This window comes from Triticum aestivum, chromosome 3B, assembly GCF_018294505.1.
Source record: "Triticum aestivum cultivar Chinese Spring chromosome 3B, IWGSC CS RefSeq v2.1, whole genome shotgun sequence".
NCBI lineage: Eukaryota > Viridiplantae > Streptophyta > Magnoliopsida > Poales > Poaceae > Triticum > Triticum aestivum.
Window position 1 is genome coordinate 157,405,689 of NC_057801.1, and position 9,578 is coordinate 157,415,266.

The window sequence follows — 9,578 nt, forward strand, 5'->3', positions numbered from 1 at the left end:
CCCCCTAGTGCGGTTAAGCCGCATTCTGGGCGTGCCATTGTTGTGCCCCTCCCCTTATGCCCATGGTATCTCTAAGGCGTAATTATGTACGCGTTGTACCAGCATTGCCATTTGGCGGGGGCTGGGGTCGGGGCCGCACTGCTATGCTTGCTCGGAATGTGCCAGCCGAATTTGTTGTAGGTTACTTCGGGCTCGCTTGACGTTGTCCGGACGTTTGGCGCCTGGATTGGAGAACTGCCTTGAGAGGCTACTCTGTACTTCCGCTGCCAGGGCCACCGTGTGCTCCTCCGTTCAAAGAGAGCGTTCTGTGTTTCCATTTACCGTGATGACTCCGTGAGGTCCTAGCATCTTGAGCTTGAGATATGCGTAGTGCGGCACCGCATTGAATTTTGCAAATGCGGTTCGTCCGAGCAGGGCGTGATAGCCGCTGCGGAATGGGACTATGTCGAAGATTAAGTCCTCGCTCCAGAAGTTATTCGGTGATCCAAAGACCCCCTCGAGTGTGACCGAGCCTGTACAGCTGGCTTCGACCCCTGGTATGACACCTTTGAAGGTTGTCTTTGTGGGTTTAATCCTTGAAGGATCGATGCCCATTTTTTGCACTATGTCCTGGTAAAGCAGGTTCAGGCTACTGCCACCGTCCATTAGGACTCTGGTAAGGTGAAATCCGTTGATAATTGGGTCTAGGACCAGTGCGGCGAATCCTCCGTGACGGATGCTGGTGGGATGGTCCCGTCGATCGAAAGTGATCGGGCAGGAGGACCATGGGTTGAACTTTGGGGCGACTGGCTCCAGCGCATAGACGTCCTTGAGAGCATGCTTCCGCTCCCTTTTGGGGATGTGGGTTGCGTATATCATATTCACCGTCCGAACTTGTGGGGGAAATCCCTTCTGTCCTTTGTTGTTCGGTGGCCGGGCCCCCTCCTCGTCATCGCTATATAGCCCCTTGTCTCTGGTCTCGGCACTTATCTTGCCTGCCTGCTTGAACACCCAACAATCCCTATTGGTGTGATTGGCTGGCTGTTCGGGGGTGCCGTGTATCTGGCACGAGTGATCAAGTATCCGGTCTAAGCTGGATGGGCCCTGAGGGTTTCGTTTGAATGGCTTCTTCCGCTGACCCGGTTTAGAGCCTCTGAATCCGGCATTGACTGCCGTATCTTCAGTATTGTCACCGTTAATATGACGCTTATGGTTGTTACGGCATGACCTGCCATTGTTATCCTTGTTATCCAAATTGCCGGGGCTCTTGCTTATGTTATTGCTACGAGCCAGCCAACTGTCTTCTCCCGCGCAGAAGCGGGTCATGAGTGTCGTGAGGGCTGCCATAGACTTCGGCTTTTCCTGTCCTAGGTGTCGGGCAAGCCATTCGTCTCGGATGTTGTGCCTGAAGGCTGCGAGGGCCTCGGCGTCTGGACAATCGACTATTTGGTTTTTCTTTGTCAGGAACCGTGTCCAGAATTGTCTGGCCGATTCCTCTGGTTGCTGGATTATGTGGCTTAGGTCATCGGCGTCTGGTGGTCGCACATACGTGCCCTGGAAGTTGTCAAGGAATGCGGATTCCAGGTCCTCCCAACAACTTATTGACTCTGCTGGCAGGCTATTGAGCCAATGTCGAGCTGGTCCTTTAAGCTTCAGCGGGAGGTATTTGATGGCGTGTAGATCATCGCCACGGGCCATGTGGATGTGAAGGAGATAATCCTCGATCCATACCGCAGGATCTGTTGTGCCATCGTATGATTCGATGTTTACGGGTTTGAAGCCCTCGGGGATTTGATGATCCATTACTTCGTCTATGAAGCATAGTGGGTGTGCGGCGCCCCTGTACTGAGCTATATCGCGATGCAGCTCGGACGAGCTTGGTCTGTTGTATTCGGCCGGGCCGTACTTATTATGTCCGGCGTGACGGCTAGCGTCACATGAAGTGGGGCGCCCATGTGATCCATAGATCGATCTTGTTTGCCTTGACTTATTTTCCAAGATGTCTCGCAGGTCTGTTGCGTCTCCCCGTACTCTGGTATGTTTAGAGCGGTGTCGGGGTGCGGCTTGGGTCGAGGGCCTGAAGGCCTCTCTATCGTGGCCACGGGTGGCTGGTCGGGCGCATCGTACGCTGGTGATGTAGGTTTAGTTGCTTCCTCCTCAAGTTGGGGAAGCAGCCTGCACTTCGGGCAGCTCTTGGATGGGCGTTCTAGTTTATACTCTTCGGCCGCCAGGACTTCGGTCCATCTGTCGGCTAGCAAGTCTTGGTCAGCTCTAAGCTGCTGTTGTTTCTTCTTGAGGCTGCTTGCCGTGGCTACGAGTCTGCGTTTGAAACGCTCTTGCTCGACGGGATCCTCTGGCACGACGAATTCATCATCGTCGAGGCTTGCCTCGTCTTCGGAGGGAGGCATGTAATTGTCGTCCTCATCCTCTTTGTCGGCCGCTCTCTCACGAGGGTTGGCTCCTTCGTTCTCCTGCACTGAATCCTGCTGGAGGGGGTTGTCTTCGGCACTGTCCGGCGTATTGTTATCTCCGGTGCCAGAATCGCCGTTTTTGCTTTGGCGGGACTTAGAGCAGCGCCGCTGACGTCAGCGCTTGGGTTGCTTCTTGGAGGGGTCATCCTCCGTTTTCTCCTCGCCATCCCCCGCTTTAGGGGTGTCCACCATGTATATGTCATATGACGAGGTGGCTTTCCAGTTCCCTATAGGCACTGGTTCTTGTTCGTCTCCTTCAACGGCGTCCATGCCGTCGATGTCTTCGGAGTCGAAGTCGAGCATGTCAGTTAAATCGTCGACAGTGGCTACAAAGTGGGTGGTGGGTGGGCTACAAATTTCTTCGTCGTCCGCGTCCCAACCATGTTGGCCGTAGTCCAGCCAGGGCTCTCCTGACAAAGAGAGAGACTTTAACGAATTCAGGATGTTGCCGAAAGGTGAGTGCTGAAAGACATCCGCGGCGGTGAACTCCATGACCGGAGCCCCATCGGGCTTAACCGGGAGAGGTGCGGGATTTACGGAGTCCGGATCGGAGTCCGGCACCTCAGAGTCATGGGCCTTGCGAGGGACTAGGCTGGTATCCGGCTCTATCGCCGTAGAGATTGCAGTTTCCGGGGTGGCGTCTAACCGTCCGTCCCCGACTGGCGTAGTGGGCTCCAAGCTAATGGTCGGAGCGAACACCTGAGCGATGCTCTGGGCGTTGTCCGATGACAGAGCTAAATCGTGCCCATCATGACAGTGCGGCGCGCCCGGTTGTGGCTCAAATCCGTCGAAGATCAAGTCCCCGCGGATGTCAGCTGTGTAGTTCGAGCTTCGAAACCTGACCTGATGGCCAGGGGCATAACTCTCGATCTGCTCCAGATGGCCGAGCGAGTCAGCCCGCAGTGCGAAGCCGCCGAATATGAAGATCTGTCCGGGGAGAAAAGTCTCATCCCGGACCGTGTCACGGTTGACGAGCGAAGAAGCCATCAGGCCTAAAAGGCGGCGACACAGAGGAACTCTCAATGAAAGCACCAATGTCGGTGTCAAAATCGGCGGATCTCGGGTAGGGGGTCCCGAACTGTGCGTCTAGGCAGATGGTAATAGGAGACAAGGGACACGATTTTTTTACCCAGGTTTGGGCCCTCTCGATGGAGGTAAAACCCTACTCCTGCTTGATTAATATTGATGATATGGGTAGTACAAGAGTAGATCTACCACGAGATCGGAGTAGCTAAACCCTAGAATCTAGCCTATGGTATGATTGTTGTTCGTCCTAGGAACTAAAACTCTCCGGTTTATATAGGCACCGGAGAGGGCTAGGGTTATACAGAGTCGGTTACAATGGGAGGAGATCTTCATATGGTATCGCCAAGCTTGCCTTCCACGCCAAGGAAAGTCCCATCCGGACACGGGACGGAGTCTTCAATCTTGTATCTTCATTGTCCAGGAGTCCGGCCAAAGGTCATAGTCCGGCCATCCGGACACCCCCTAATCCAGGAGTCCCTCAATCGCTAACTCATCGGCTTCATCTTGCACTACTTCATAGTTGGAGTGTTGAATGCTTGCACTTCCCCTGTAGAGAGAAACAACATACCGCCATGCATCCTTCGCCACGGTGAAGGGTCGGAGATGAGCAAGATCTTCGGGTGGAATTGCATCTTGGATGATGAAGAGAGCATTATCATTGAATTGATTATCCCTAGAAAATGAGTGGAAGGAATCGGCCCAACATAAGTAAGTGGAGGTTCCACATGGGCAAAGATGTTGTTGCCATTTTTACCACTACAAGAAGGAGCCTTTTCACTACTAGCTTCCCCCTTGTCGGAGTTAGCATCCGTCACCTTGTTAGTGGGATCACCCACTTTAATCAGCACGGTAGACAAGTTAAGCCCTTCTAAGAATTTATTAAACATGCTTTCAACCTCGGTCGTCATGGAGGTTTTCAATGTGTCCAAGGCCACATTGAATTCCTCACGAGAGACCGCGGTTCCCCCGTCGGCCGTAGACGAGACCAGATTCACATCGGAGTGCTCCTCCCCACCGTCTACGGTGTCAACCATACACTTCGGACGGCAAAGTCCTTAATTAAGAGACGAGGCTCTGATACCAATTGAAAGGATCGATATAGTTGACTAGAGGGGGGTGAATAGGCAAGTAACAATTTTTAGCTTTTCTTTACCAAATTAAACTTTGCATCAAAGTAGGTTGTCTAGATATGCAACTAGGTGAGCAACCTATATGATGCAACAACAATAAGCACACAAGCAAGCAAAGGATAGAACACAATATATGTTGCACGAGTAAAGGTAAGAGATAACCAAGAGGGGAACCGATGAAGACGAGGATGTGTTACCGAAGTTCCTTCCCTTTGATGGGAAGTACGTCTCCGTTGGAGCAGTGTGGAGGCACAATGCTCCCCAAGAAGCCACTAGGGCCACCGTACTCTCCTCATGCCCTCACACAATGTGAGATGCCGTGATTCCACTATTGGTGCCCTTGAAGGCGGCGATCGAACCTTTACAAACAAGGTTGGGGCAATCTCCACAACTTAATTGGAGGCTCCCAACGACACCATGAAGCTTCACCACAATGGACTATGGCTCCGCGGTGACCTCAACCGTCTAGGGTGCTCAAACACCCAAGAGTAACAAGATCCGCAAGGGATTAGTGGGGAGAATCAAATTTCTCTTGGTGGAAGTGTAGATCGGGGCCTTCTCAACCAATCCATAGAAAATCAACAAGTTTGATTGGCTAGGGAGAGAGATTAGTCCGCAAACGCATTGTCATCAATCACCAAAACTACTAAGGGATAAATATGCCCTTACATAAGCATACGCGTAATGTCGGTCTGAGCCGCTTCATCCAACAATACCACCAAATCAAAGTATGACATGCTGGTAAGCAGTATGACTATTATCGCCCACAACTCTTTGTGTTCTACTCGTGCATATAACATCTATGCATAGACCTGGCTCGGATGCCACTGTTGGGGAACGTAGTAATTTCAAAAAAATTCCTACGAACACGATCTATCTCTAGGTAACGCATGGCAACGAGAGGGGACAGTGTTGTCTACGTACCCTCGTAGACCGAAAGCGGAAGCGTTATGACAACGCGGTTGATGTAGTCGTACGTCTTCACGATCCGACCGATCCTAGCACCGAAGGTATGACACCTCCGCTATCTCTACACATTCAGCTCGGTGACGTCCCATGAACTCTAGATCCAGCTGAGGTCGAGGGAGAGTTTCGTCAACACGACAGCATTGTGACAGTGATGATGAAGTTACCGACGCAGGGATTCGCCTAAGAACTACAACGATATGACCAAGGTGGAAATATGTGGATGGGGGCACCGCACACGGCTAAACAATCAACTTGTGTGTCTATGGGGTGCCCCCTCCCCCGTATATAAAGGAGGAGAGGGGAGGCCGCCAGTCCTCCTTGGTGCGCCCCCAAAGGGGGAATCCTACTAGGACTCCAAGTCCTAGTAGGTTTCCACCAAGAAGGAGAGAGGGGGAAGGAAGCAGAGGGCGAGAGAGGGAGAAGGAAAGGGGGGCACCGCCCCCCTTCCCTTGTCCTATTCGGACTCAAGGGGGAGGGGGCGCAGCCAGCCCTCCAGCGGCCCTCCTTTCTCTCCACTGAGGCCCATCGAGGTCCACTAGTTCCCTCGGGGGGTTCCGGTAACCCTCAGGCACTCCAATTTTATCCGAAACTTCTCTGGAACACTTCTAGAGTCCGAATAAAGTCGTCCAATATATCAATCTCTATGTCTCGGTCATTTCGAGACTGCTCATCATGTCCGTGATCACATCTGGGACTCCGAACAACCTTCGGTACATCAAATCACATAAACTCATAATACCAATCGTCATCGAACGTTAAGCGTGCAGACCCTACGGGTTCGAGAACTATGTAGACATGACCGAGACACGTCTCTGGTCAACAACCAATAGCGGAACCTGGATGCTCATATTGGTTTCTACATATTCTACGAAGATCTTTATCGGTCTAACCGCATAACAAGATACGGTGTTCCCTTTGTCATCGGTATGTTACTTGCCCGAGATTCAATCGTCGGTATCATCATACCTAGTTCAGTCTCGTTACTGCAAGTCTCTTTACTCGTTCCGTAATACTTCATCCCGCAACTAACTCATTAGTCACAATGCTTGCAAGTCTTATGGTAATGAGTATTACCGAGAGGGCCCAGAGATACCTCTCCGAAACACGGAGTGACAAATCCTAATCTCGATGTATGCCAACCCAACAAACACCTTCGGAGACACCTGTAGAGCACCTTTATAATCACCCATTTACATTGTGACGTTTGGTAGCACATGCTACCTCTTGAGCACTGCGTTGGATTTCCCCGAAGAGGAGAGGATGATGCAGCAAAGTAGCATAAGTATTTCCCTTGGTTTTTGAGAACCAAGGTATCAATCCAGTAGGAGACCACGCACAAGTCCCTCGTACCTACACAAAACGATAGCTACTCGCAACTAACGCGATTAGGGGTTGTCAATCCCTTCAGGGTCACTTACGAGAGTGAGATCTGATAGAGATGATAAATAATATTTTTGGTATTTTTGATAGATAGATGCAAAGTGAAAAGTAAAAGACAAAGTAAAAACAAAGCAAGTAATTAAGCGATAAAGATTGATATGATGAGAATAGACCCGGGGGCCATAGGTTTCACTAGTGGCTTCTCTCAAGAGCATAAGTATTCTACGGTGGGTGAACAAATTACTGTTGAGCAATTGACAGAATTGAGCATAGTTATGAGCATATCTAGGTAATGATCATGTATATAGGCATCACATACAAGACAAGTAGATCGAAACGATTCTGCATCTACTACTATTACTCCACTCATCGACCGCTATCCAGCATGCATCTAGAGTATTAAGTTAAAAACAGAGTAACGCCTAAAGCAAGAAGACATGATGTAGAGGGATAAATTCATGCAATATGATAAAAAACCATCTTGTTATCCTCGATGGAAACAATACAATACGTGCCTTGTTGCCCTTGCTGTCACTGGGAAAGGACACCGCAAGATTGAACCCAAAGCTAAGCACTTCTCCCATTGCAAGAACTACCAATCTAGTTGGCCAAACCAAAAGGATAATTCGAAGAGACTTGCAAAGATAACTCAATCATACATAAGAGAATTCAGAGAAGATTCAAATATTTTCCATAGATAAGTTGGATCATAAACCCACAATTCATCGGTCTCAACAAACACACCGCAAAAAGAAGATTACATCGAATAGATCTCCACGAGAGAGGGGGAGAACATTGTATTGATATCCAAAAAGAGAGAAGAATCCATCTAGCTACTAGCTATGGACCCGAAGGTCTGAACTAAACTACTCACACTTCATCGGAGGGGCTATGGTGTTGATGTAGAAGCCCTCCATGGTGGATGCCCCCTCCGGTGGAGCTCCGGAACAGGCCCCAAGATGGGATCTCGTGGATATAGAAGGTTGCGGCGGTGGAATTAGGTTTTTGGCTCCTGTTTTGATCGTTTGGGGATACGTAGGTATATATAGGAGGAAGGAGTACGTCGGTGGAGCAACAAGGGGCCCACGAGGTAGGGGGTTGCGCCCAGGGGGGCGCCCCCACCCTCGTGACCGCCTCTTTTGTTCCTTGGAGCAGAGTCCAAGTCTCCTGGACCACGTTCAGTGAGAAAATCACATTCCCGAAGGTTTTATTCCATTTGGACTCCGTTTGATATTCCGTTTCTTCAAAACACTGAAATAGGCAAAAAACAGCAATTCTGGGCTGGGCCTCCGGTTAATAGGTTAGTCCCAAAAATAATATAAAAGTGGAAAATAAAGCCCAATATAGTCCAAAACAGTAGATAAAGTGCATGGAGCAATCAAAAATTATAGATACGTTGGAGACGTATCAGCACACAAAGTGTTCCTCCGGTATTCGAGAGTTGCATAATCTCATAGTCTGAGGAACATGTATAAGTCATGAAGAGAGCAATAGCAATGAAACTGAAACGATCATAATGCTAAGCTAACGGATGGGTCATGTCCATCACATCATTCTCCTAATGATGTGATCATGTTCACCAAATGACAACACATGTCTATGGTTAGGAAACATAACCATTTTTGATAAACAAGCTAGTCAAGCAGAGGCATACTAGGGACAATATGTTTTGTCTATGTATTCACACATGTACTAAGTTTCCGGTTAATACAATTCTAGCATGAATAATAAACATTTATCATGAAATAAGGAAATAAATAATAACTTTATTATTTCCTCTAGGGCATATTTCCTTCAAAAATCGGGGGATCGACGGGAAAAGGGTCTTCTCTCGCTGACAAAGCAGACCCACGCTCATTTTCGCTTCAGCCGGCGCTCTTAGGCGACCCTGGGGGGCTTGGGCTCGGCTCGGGTTCGTCGGCTGTTATTTTGGCCCAAACCGGCGATAAACTAGATCCTGGAAGCTCGACTGGGCCGATTTTTGAGCACCAACGCTAAAAAATGACCTAGGGGGCCTATTGGAGGCGGGGATGCTCTAAGCTCTGGATGTTTGTTTGGCGCCTCGCGCATCAGCCTATACCTACAGGACAGCTACTCAACCACCGAAACATGGTGCCGCCGGCAACATGCCCTATGTGTGGAGCACATGAAACCTGGAGGCACACACTTCTTACCTGCCCTATGGCTAGGAGTGTGTGGGCACTTGCACGAGAACACCTTGTCGAGCAGATGTATGCAAACCAGGATGTCAATGCTAAGAGCTGCCCTAAAATACCTCGTGTATTCCATATGCCGATATGAATCAACGCCAAGGGCTAGTCATAATGAGGAGTAACTTAGACTAGTGTCATGCATATGACACTAGTCTTTGTTATTACCTTCATAATGCAAAGTACTCCCTCCGTCTAGAAATACTTGTCATCAAAATGAATAAAATATGATGTATCCAGACGTATATTAGTTGTAGATACACCCCCCTTTTATTCATTTTGATGACAAGTATTTTCGGACGGAGGAATAACATACAAGTAGTATCATGGATGATAGCATTTATTACATTATAGACTCATTTTGCGTTGGGTTGCATTATGTTACAGTAACATATTATGTTACTCCAAACACT